At 41.8% G+C, this 8,774-nt stretch overlaps 1 pseudogene; it reads left to right on the top strand.

The window, feature by feature from the left end:
• The first annotated feature begins 2,850 nt into the window (after positions 1–2,850).
• On the top strand, positions 2,851–7,449 carry LOC125110397 (growth arrest and DNA damage-inducible proteins-interacting protein 1-like; annotated as a pseudogene).
• The last annotated feature ends 1,325 nt before the right edge of the window (positions 7,450–8,774 follow it).

Genomic DNA, 8,774 nt, shown 5'->3' with positions numbered 1-8,774 from the left:
TACTTTAGCCTGTGTCACTGGCCTTGCTACAGGATTATTATGTGCTAAGCACTGTATCCATCAGGGCCTGGGCTAGAGTAAGACAAGCAAGGCACCTAGGTACTAAATGCTGAGGCATCACACTGAGGTCCAGGCAAGTGAGTCTTGCATGACATGACCCATGAAGGAATGCTTCTTTATCTGGGCTTTACCTGCCTCCCTGTGTTCTCAACACTGGTGCCCATGTCCTGGGGCAACAGAGATGAAAGAGCCAGATTCTGCCCTCCAGCTTCAGGATGAGAAAGGCAAGGAAAGCAACAATTATAAGACAGTACACTGGCTACTGTGCTAGGAGTTTGCTCTGGCGCTATGGGAGCCCCAAGGGGGCATTCCTGACTCACAGGATGGGAGGAAGCAGTGCACAAAGAAGGATTCTTATCAAAGAAGCCCCTTGAATGGGAACTCCAGGCATGGCATCCAACACAATTAGGCTAGAGGTACAGATGTGCTAGCATTGATGTAAATAAAGTGTTCTTTATTAGCAGTAAAATTTTTATTTCCAAATTACATAAGAAAACAATTAAATTACCTCCCATCTCCCTCTGTGATCTTTCAAACATTTTAAAAGGTTAATTCTTTGAGAAAGCAATATTTCATTTTGAATTTGAAGGATATCAAAACTGTCCTGGGAGTTCCTGTTGTGGCTCAGTGGTAACAAACCCAACTAGTATTCATGACGATACATGTTCAATCCCTGGCCTCACTCATTGCGTAAAGAGACATAGTTGCTGTGGCTGTGGTATAGGTCAGCAGCTGTAGCTCTCATTAAACCCCTAGCCTGGGAACTTCCATATCCCACAGGTGTGGCACTAAAAAGACAAAACAAAACAAAACAACCTGTCCTGTTTTGGATGGTCAACTATATGATTTTCCCACTTATGAGTGATTTTAACAGCACCGTATAACAGAACAGAATAGCATAGCATGGAATAGAATACTTGTTTTAGAACTTATGAAAGTCTTAAACATCATTCCATCAACCCTCTCAAACTGCAAATTTGGATACTAAGGTCCTAGGAGCTTAAATAATTGATATGGCATCATTAATTAAAGAGTTTAGAATTAAAGATTTTCTGATTTCAAGTTTTCCCATACCTGACAACCTTCCCTTTGGGAACTCCCACTGTGGCTCAGTGGGTTATAAACCCAACTATAATCCATGAAGATGAGGGTTCCAATACCTGGCCTTGCTCAGTGGGTTAAGGAGCAGGCCTTGCTGTGAGCTGTGGTGTAGGTTGCAGATGCGGCTTGGATCCTGCTTTGATGTGGCTGTGGTGTAGGCCAAAAGCTGCAGCTCCAATTTGACCCCTAGCCTGAGAACTTTCATGTGCCACAGGTGTGGCCCTAAAAAACAAAAAGAAAAAAAAAAAGAAAAAGAAAACCTTCCCATAAAACCTGTAAATAATCTGCATTCTTTGAAGTCCTGGATATATTATCACAACTTCACTGATGTTAAAGACAAAGATTATCTATATTCAGTAGCCAATAACTAATTTAAATCATGATTAACGTCAGAAGTAGATTCAGTAGTAAAATAAAAACGTCTCCAAATCTCTTATATTAAGATGAGAAAACATTTATGTATAAAAACCATTTGTTATCCTTCTTTCTTCATCTCTCCCTCTTTCCCTCTTTGATCTTCATTCTTCCTACCTAAATTTTTAAAAAGCCACATAAGCTCTTTTTGCTATTTTTTGCTTTTTTTTTTCCTGCAGCATATGGAAGTTCCTGTGCTAGGAGTCTAATTGGAGCTGCAGCTGGAACCACACACACACACACACAACGACATGAGATCCGAGCTACATACGTGACCTACACTGAAGCTTGTGCCAAAATGCTGGATCCTTACCTGCTGGGCAAATCCAGGTATCCTCAGAGAGACAACGTCGGGTCCTTAACCCACTCAGCAACCATGGGAATTACAAGAATCCACCCAATCTCTTTCTGATATTTCCCTTTAACCAGCAGAGAGCTATAGGAGCTATTTGTCATGGGTCCATGACTTAAGCTTTGAATTACTCTGTTGAAGTCCTAGCCAGCTGGAAACCTCCTTGCCTGATTTTGAAGATGGACACTGCAAGCTTTCAACACATCAACAATTACAAAAACAATTTAGTGTTGAATTTCCCCCAGCTGCAACTCAGAGGACACCTCAGGTGGCATAAAAGAAATTAGACTGTCAGATTGCTTTGTGCTTGGGTCAAGCTGACCTCCAAATGGTCAAATCGCTAAAGACAGAATGCCAAAAGTTAAGCAAACAACACAGAGCACTGGAAACTATAATAAACAGATTGAGAGCTAATACAAAACCTGAGATTGGAAGTTAATGTGAAATTCCTGGCTGGCTGTCTTCACGTCACTCTGTTATCAGGGTAATTCTCAGCAGCACCACACGCCTGTCAAATATGTATCAGTTTTGGTCCTATATGAACCAAGGAAACCGCTACACTGGCTAGAGATGTAATTGAAGTCAAGAAAAAAAATACAAGTGATGGGTTTTGAGGTGAAAGATATTCTGAGGAGGGGACAAGAGTGGTTATATAAATTCATAAATTATACTGTGTAGACTAAAATGCAGGCAAACATCTCCTGTGGGTGGTGTAATCCAAGTTCACTCACTCATGCTAAGGGGCTGGAGGAAAACAAATCAAGAGGGATAAATTAGCCTAATCAGAGGGTTGGATCATAAAGCAAAGGATCTTAGGCAGCCAGGCCTGTGAGCCACGAACATACATTCATGGTAAGTAGTTGTTTAGACTGAATGTTTATTTCCTTCCTCAAAATTCACGTACTGAAACCCTAAATCCAAACATGATGCTATTTGGAAATGGAGCCTTTGGGAGACAATTGAGTAGAGGATATAACAAGAAGGCAGCCACCTGCAAGCCAGGAAGAGAGCCCTTACCAGAAATGGAATCATCTGGTATCTTGACCTGGGACTTTCAAGCCTCCAGAACTGTTGAGAAAATACATTTCCATCATGTAAACCACCCATCATGTACTGTGACATTTTGCCATGGCAGTCTGGGCAGACTAATACAGATTTGGGTACCAAGAAGTGGATACTGCTGTAAAAAAAAAAAATCTAAAAGTGTGGAAGTGACTTAGAAACCAGTAATGAGTACAGGCTGGCAGTATTTTGAGGTATATGCTAGAAATATGGAAGCTAAAGGTAATTCTGGTGAATTCTCAAATGGAAATGGGGAACATGGAAATTGGAAGAAAGGAGATCCTGGTTATAAAGTAGTAGAGGATTTGGCTAAAATGTATGCTAGTGTTTTGTGGAAGGTAGAATTTGTGAGTGATGAAGCTGGATATTTGGCAGGAGAGCTTTCCAAGCAAAGCATTGAAGGTGTGGCCTGGTCTTCCTTAGTCCTTACAGTGAAATGCAAAAGGATAGGGATGAAAATAGAATAGTTAACCAAAAAAAAAAGAATCAAAACTTAAGGATATTGTAAAATTATTGGTTTATCCATACTAAAAAAAAAATGAGACAGCTTATTTTGAAGAGAACACTAAGAGTAGGACTGGACAACCATTTAATAAAGTGATCCTGGACACCACTCCAAGACTTAAGCAGCCATATCAGCAGAAGCCAGGAATGGAGATGGGATGCTACAAGTGAAACAGTACCATCTGCAAATGAAGGGGACAGAAAATAGTAAGAAATTGTCAAAATTATTTGATCCTACAGTACTGAACCGGGCAGCTATTCAGTTGTGAATGTGTGCTGTGCTTTGAGAAAAGAAAAGGATGACTCTGAAAATGATTCAGAAATGATCAGGACTGCCTCCATTATACTAGCTACTGCCCAGAGCTCTGGGGACAGGGCTTCTCCATCCTTGGGAGCTTACTGCCACTGGCAAAGCCTTGAGGGATGGGCTACCAACCCAGAGGTCTGAGGATGGGACAACCACCTTCGTGGGTCCAGAAGTTGCAACTGCCATCTCCATGGGTCTGGAGGTCAGAGCAGTGAACCAACAAGGATTTTTCTCAAGCTTTGAGGTGAAGTGGAATTTGCTTTGCTAGGTTTTCAATTTCCTTGGGTCCTGTCACCCTTAACTTCTTTCCTATTTATCCCAATGGAATGGGAATGTCTAGTTTATGCCTATAACACTATATTTTGGAAACATAAAACTTTGCCTTATTTAACAGATTCATAGCCGGAGACAAATTTTGCCTCAGGAAAATTATATACCTCCAATCTCACATCTAATTTAGATTATATATCAGGTTTTAGACTTTAGCGTTGATTCTGGGAAGAGTGGAAACTTTGGTGGCTGTGGTATGGAATGAATGTATTTTGCATAAGAGAAAGACATGATTTGGGGGATGAGGGCTGGGGTATAATGTTTTGGAATGAATGCTTGTTTTCCCCCACAAATTAATATATTAAAACCAAATCCCCAGGGTGGTAATATTTGAGCATGAGGCCTTTGGGTAGAAATTAAGGTTTGATTAGTCATAATGGTGGGGGTCTCATGATGTCATTACTGACCTTATAATAAGTAGAAGAGAGCTATTTCTCTCCCCCTCCATGTGCCTGAACAGGGGAAAGGCCATCTGAGTAGTTAGTGAGAAGTCAACCACATGCAGGTTAAGAAGAGAGCCTTCATCAGAAATCAATCAGTTGACACCCTGACTTTGGACTTCCCGGCCTCCCGAACTATAAAAGAATTATCAAAAACAAAACAAAACAAACACCCCATCAAAAAATGGGGAGATCTAAACAGACATTTCTCCAAAGAAGACATGCAGATGGCCAAGAAACACATGCAAGATGCTCAGTCTGCAAACAATAAGTGCTGGAAAAGGTATAGAGAAAAGGGAACCCTATTACACTGTAGGTGGGGATGTATACTGGTGCAACCACTCTGGAAAACAGTATGGAGTTTGCTCAAAAAAACTAAAAATAGAACTGCCATATGATCCATCAATCCCACTCCTGGGCATCTCTCCAGAGAAAACCATGACTTGAAAATATACAGGTACCCCACTGTTCACTGCAGCACTACATGCATTAGCCAAGGCATGGAAGAAACCTAAATGTCCATTGACAAAGGAACGGATAAAGATGTGGTACATAAATACAATGGAATATTACTCAGCCGTAAAACAGAATGAAATAATGGCATTTGGAGCAATATGGATGCAACTAAAGATTATCATCATAAGTGAAGAGAAATACAAATATCATATATCACTTATAAGTGGAATCTTAAAAAAAGTATACAAATGAACTTATCTGCACAACAGAAACAGACTCACACTTTGAAAAACATATGGTTACTAAAAGGGACAGGTGGCAGGAGAAGGATGTGTGGACTAGGGGTTTGGCATGGGAATGTTCTAAAGTTAGGTTGTGATGATGATTGTACAATTGTAAATATAATAAAATTCATTGAATTATTATTATTTGTTTGTTCTTTGTTTTTTCTCTTTTTGCCTTTTCAAGGGCCACTCCTGCAGCATATGGAGGTTCCCAGGCTAGGGGTCCAATTGGAGCTGTTGCTACTGGCCTACACCAGAGCCACAGCAATGTGGGATCCGAGCCGTGTCTGCAACCTACATCACAGCTCAGGGCAATGCCAGATCCTTAACCCACTGAGCAAGGCCAGGGATCGAACCTGCAACCTCATGGTTCCTAGTCAGATTCATTAACCACTGAGCCATGAAAGGAACTCCCATTGAATTATTTTTTAAAAAGAATTAAAATGTGTTGTTTAAGGCATCCAGTCTATGATATTTTGTCATGAAAGCCTGAGAAGACTAAGACAGAAGGCATGACTTTTTGTGAAATTGATTTTGAAATAAGTAGGACACCTGTAGTGATTGATGACATCCTACAAGAGCAAAGAGCCTAAAATGAAAGCAAGGGAGTTTCTGGAGGGAAGATTCAAACTTGATAAAAAGGATCTACAGAAACTGGAGGAAAGTGAGGAAGTCTGGATACTATCTAGAGCTAGCTTACAGTTTCCTTGGGAATTTTTGGCAAAAATCTCGTTTTGGAGACCAAAAAATGCCCACTGGGATACTGCCCACTAGGTTAGTCAGTCTGCAGTCAACTTAGGTAGGAGGAGGGAATCCTTGAGTTTTTCCAGGCCCATCAGTCATATAAAAATCATGGATGAGACTGTCTTCAGAATTCATTTATAACAGGAAATGAAAGCAAATAAACTTGCTTTAATTTTATTTCCTTTGCCCTGGTAGGGCCTAGATGGAGAAAATCCTGCACCATTTTAAACCACAGAGGTACAATGAGTTTTTGAGAGGTTTACTCCATGGATCATCTTCAAGAATGTAAAATGAATCAAAATGGAATTTTTAGAAGTGAAAGCTGAAAATAGAGACGCTAAAATCAAGTATGAGGATCATATATGAATAAATTAATCATTACACTTAGGGTCTTATCATACCATGGTCAGAAGATCAGGTGGCTACATTATGGTGCACCCCATTGATACCCCCACTTACCTATTCTCCAGTGCAAATGAGGAGAAACTGCATTGGGCATGGCTTTTCTTCAACTGGTTGATTGAGGTCCAGTTTTCAATTTAGTCTTGTTTGTTCTCCAGTCCATGAACCATATCATTCACCCAGATATCCATGCCTCCTTAGGATCTGTGGACTCACCACATTCTGAGGCTGGCCCTTCAGTGTCCGTACAATACCTCCTCAGAAGGTCAAATACCCATCTTCTTATCCACAGCCAGACTTCCAGGATACTCAAAACTGAGTTCAAAAAAGCACTTTAATGGCCTAGACGGTGCCACTCACGTGGCCAGTGCACAGCCTGCCTGGGACACGGGACCAGAGCGCCTGTGGCCACAGTGCCTCTGCCTCCACACTGCTTGCTGGGGCTCTGGTGGCCTGCCCAAGATGACCAATCACCCCTTGCTGAAAGCTGGGGCTGCTCTATGTGGCTAAGCAGTTGGCACAGCATAACGCCACCTCCCAGGTGGCCTTTGCTTCTCTGTGTCCACCGTGAAAACAGCTGCAGAAGCTGAAGGTCAAGGAGAGCCAGTGATACCCAAGCCTAGTGGCTGTGCAGGAGTTGCTGAGGGTGCAGCAGCTGGCAGAGGAGCAGAAGCGTCAAGCCAGGGAGCAGCTCATAGTAGAGTGCGTGGCCAAGATGCCACAGTACGGGAGAACAGTCGGCAGCAGCAGGAGCAGAGGGAGAAGGAGCCTGCCAACCCGAGTGAAGGGCCTCACTTCAGGATGAGGCCCAGGAATGCCTGGGATACCACTTGGACTGGAGGAGCTCCTTCTTCCAGAAACTGCTGCATGACTTGGAGAGCAGCTTCACAAGCACTAAAGGACTAGAAACAAAGAAAGAAGGAGGCACCAGTTGCTGCAATGGCCGATGCTACAGCCCAGGGATCAGCAGACTCTGCAGCTCCCAGCTCCTGAGCTGTGTTCTTTCCCAGTAAAACCTGCCACCTGATAGCCTCTGTCCCACCCTCCAAATGGACTTTAATTGACACCACCTGGGCATCTCTGCCTTGCTTCCCTTAACTCTCATAAGTGAGCTCCTTCTTGGTTCTAACCTCATTCAATTCTCAGCATGTGTGTCAAATAGCCAGGGTAGACCCTGTACAAAGAACACTCTTTCCTGGAATATTTCAAGAGCCAAGATCACAACTGCCTTTATATTTGCTGTTCTTCAACTGGAGTGTGTTAAGAGCTGTGTTTGCATTTGTGTTATATTCAGCCTGATTTATCTTATTTTGACGGCCTTGAATAATTATTCAGAAGATCTAACTTACTGCAGCCAGAGACTGAGATTGCCAGACAAAAAATCTCTGGCCTTATATATTAGACAAATACAAGTGATTCTATGGGTAAATATTTTTGTATGTCTGGCGAAATACATGAGGAAAAGCAGTGATCTACTTAATTGTGCCTTCAGTGTTCTTTCCGGGCATCCTTCCACTTAAAAAATTTTTTTCTGATAATTTTCTGCCTAATTTCAAACCCATAAAGCTCATAAAAATTGCTTTTATTTATTTAAAAAAAAAGCACAAACACAAATAAAAATAATAAAATGCAGAGAAGTGTTAACTCCCTCTGTACCTATCCATCTCTCCTGACACATTGCCCCAGTCTGCCAGGATATGGCCACCCCCATGACATGCAGAAGTTGCCAGGCCAGGGACCGAACCCAGGCCACAACAGTGATAATACTGGATCCTTAACCACTAGGCAACCAGTGAACTCCTTATCTGTCCCTGAACTTGTCATTTTTAGGAGCTTGTCTATAAACTCCCTGCTCCTGATAAATTGAACATGTTTATACCCATTCAATTCTTTCTTGTCCCCCCCACCACTGCCTAATGTGTATGGTTCTATAAACATTCTGGCTTCCACTACAGATGTCTTTACAGAGAGTTTAAAATGCCTCCAAACATCTTTATCTTTTCATGCATATGAGCATCATATCTGGTATAACCATATTACAAGATGCTACTATTGATGGACCCCTAATCCTCTTGCCCTGCCAGATTCTGACAACCCTAATTTTGCTTTTTTTTTCTGGTTTGTCAATGCCAAGGCAGCCAATACTTCTCCCCTGCACCTTAATTATGCATTCTGTGCTAAGTTGGTTGATTTACTGAAGTATTTGAAACCATTAAAGACCCCTGAGCTGATTCAAAGGCCTGTATAATCAGGTGAGTTCTTCCACTTTACAGTGTGACACTGGGTACAATCCAAGAACTTTCTAGACCTCCACTATT

This window comes from Phacochoerus africanus, chromosome 1 (assembly GCF_016906955.1).
Source record: "Phacochoerus africanus isolate WHEZ1 chromosome 1, ROS_Pafr_v1, whole genome shotgun sequence".
NCBI classification, from domain to species: Eukaryota; Metazoa; Chordata; class Mammalia; order Artiodactyla; family Suidae; genus Phacochoerus; species Phacochoerus africanus.
The sequence above is the reverse complement of the archived record's forward strand: the minus strand, read 5'-3'. Positions and strand labels throughout refer to the sequence as shown.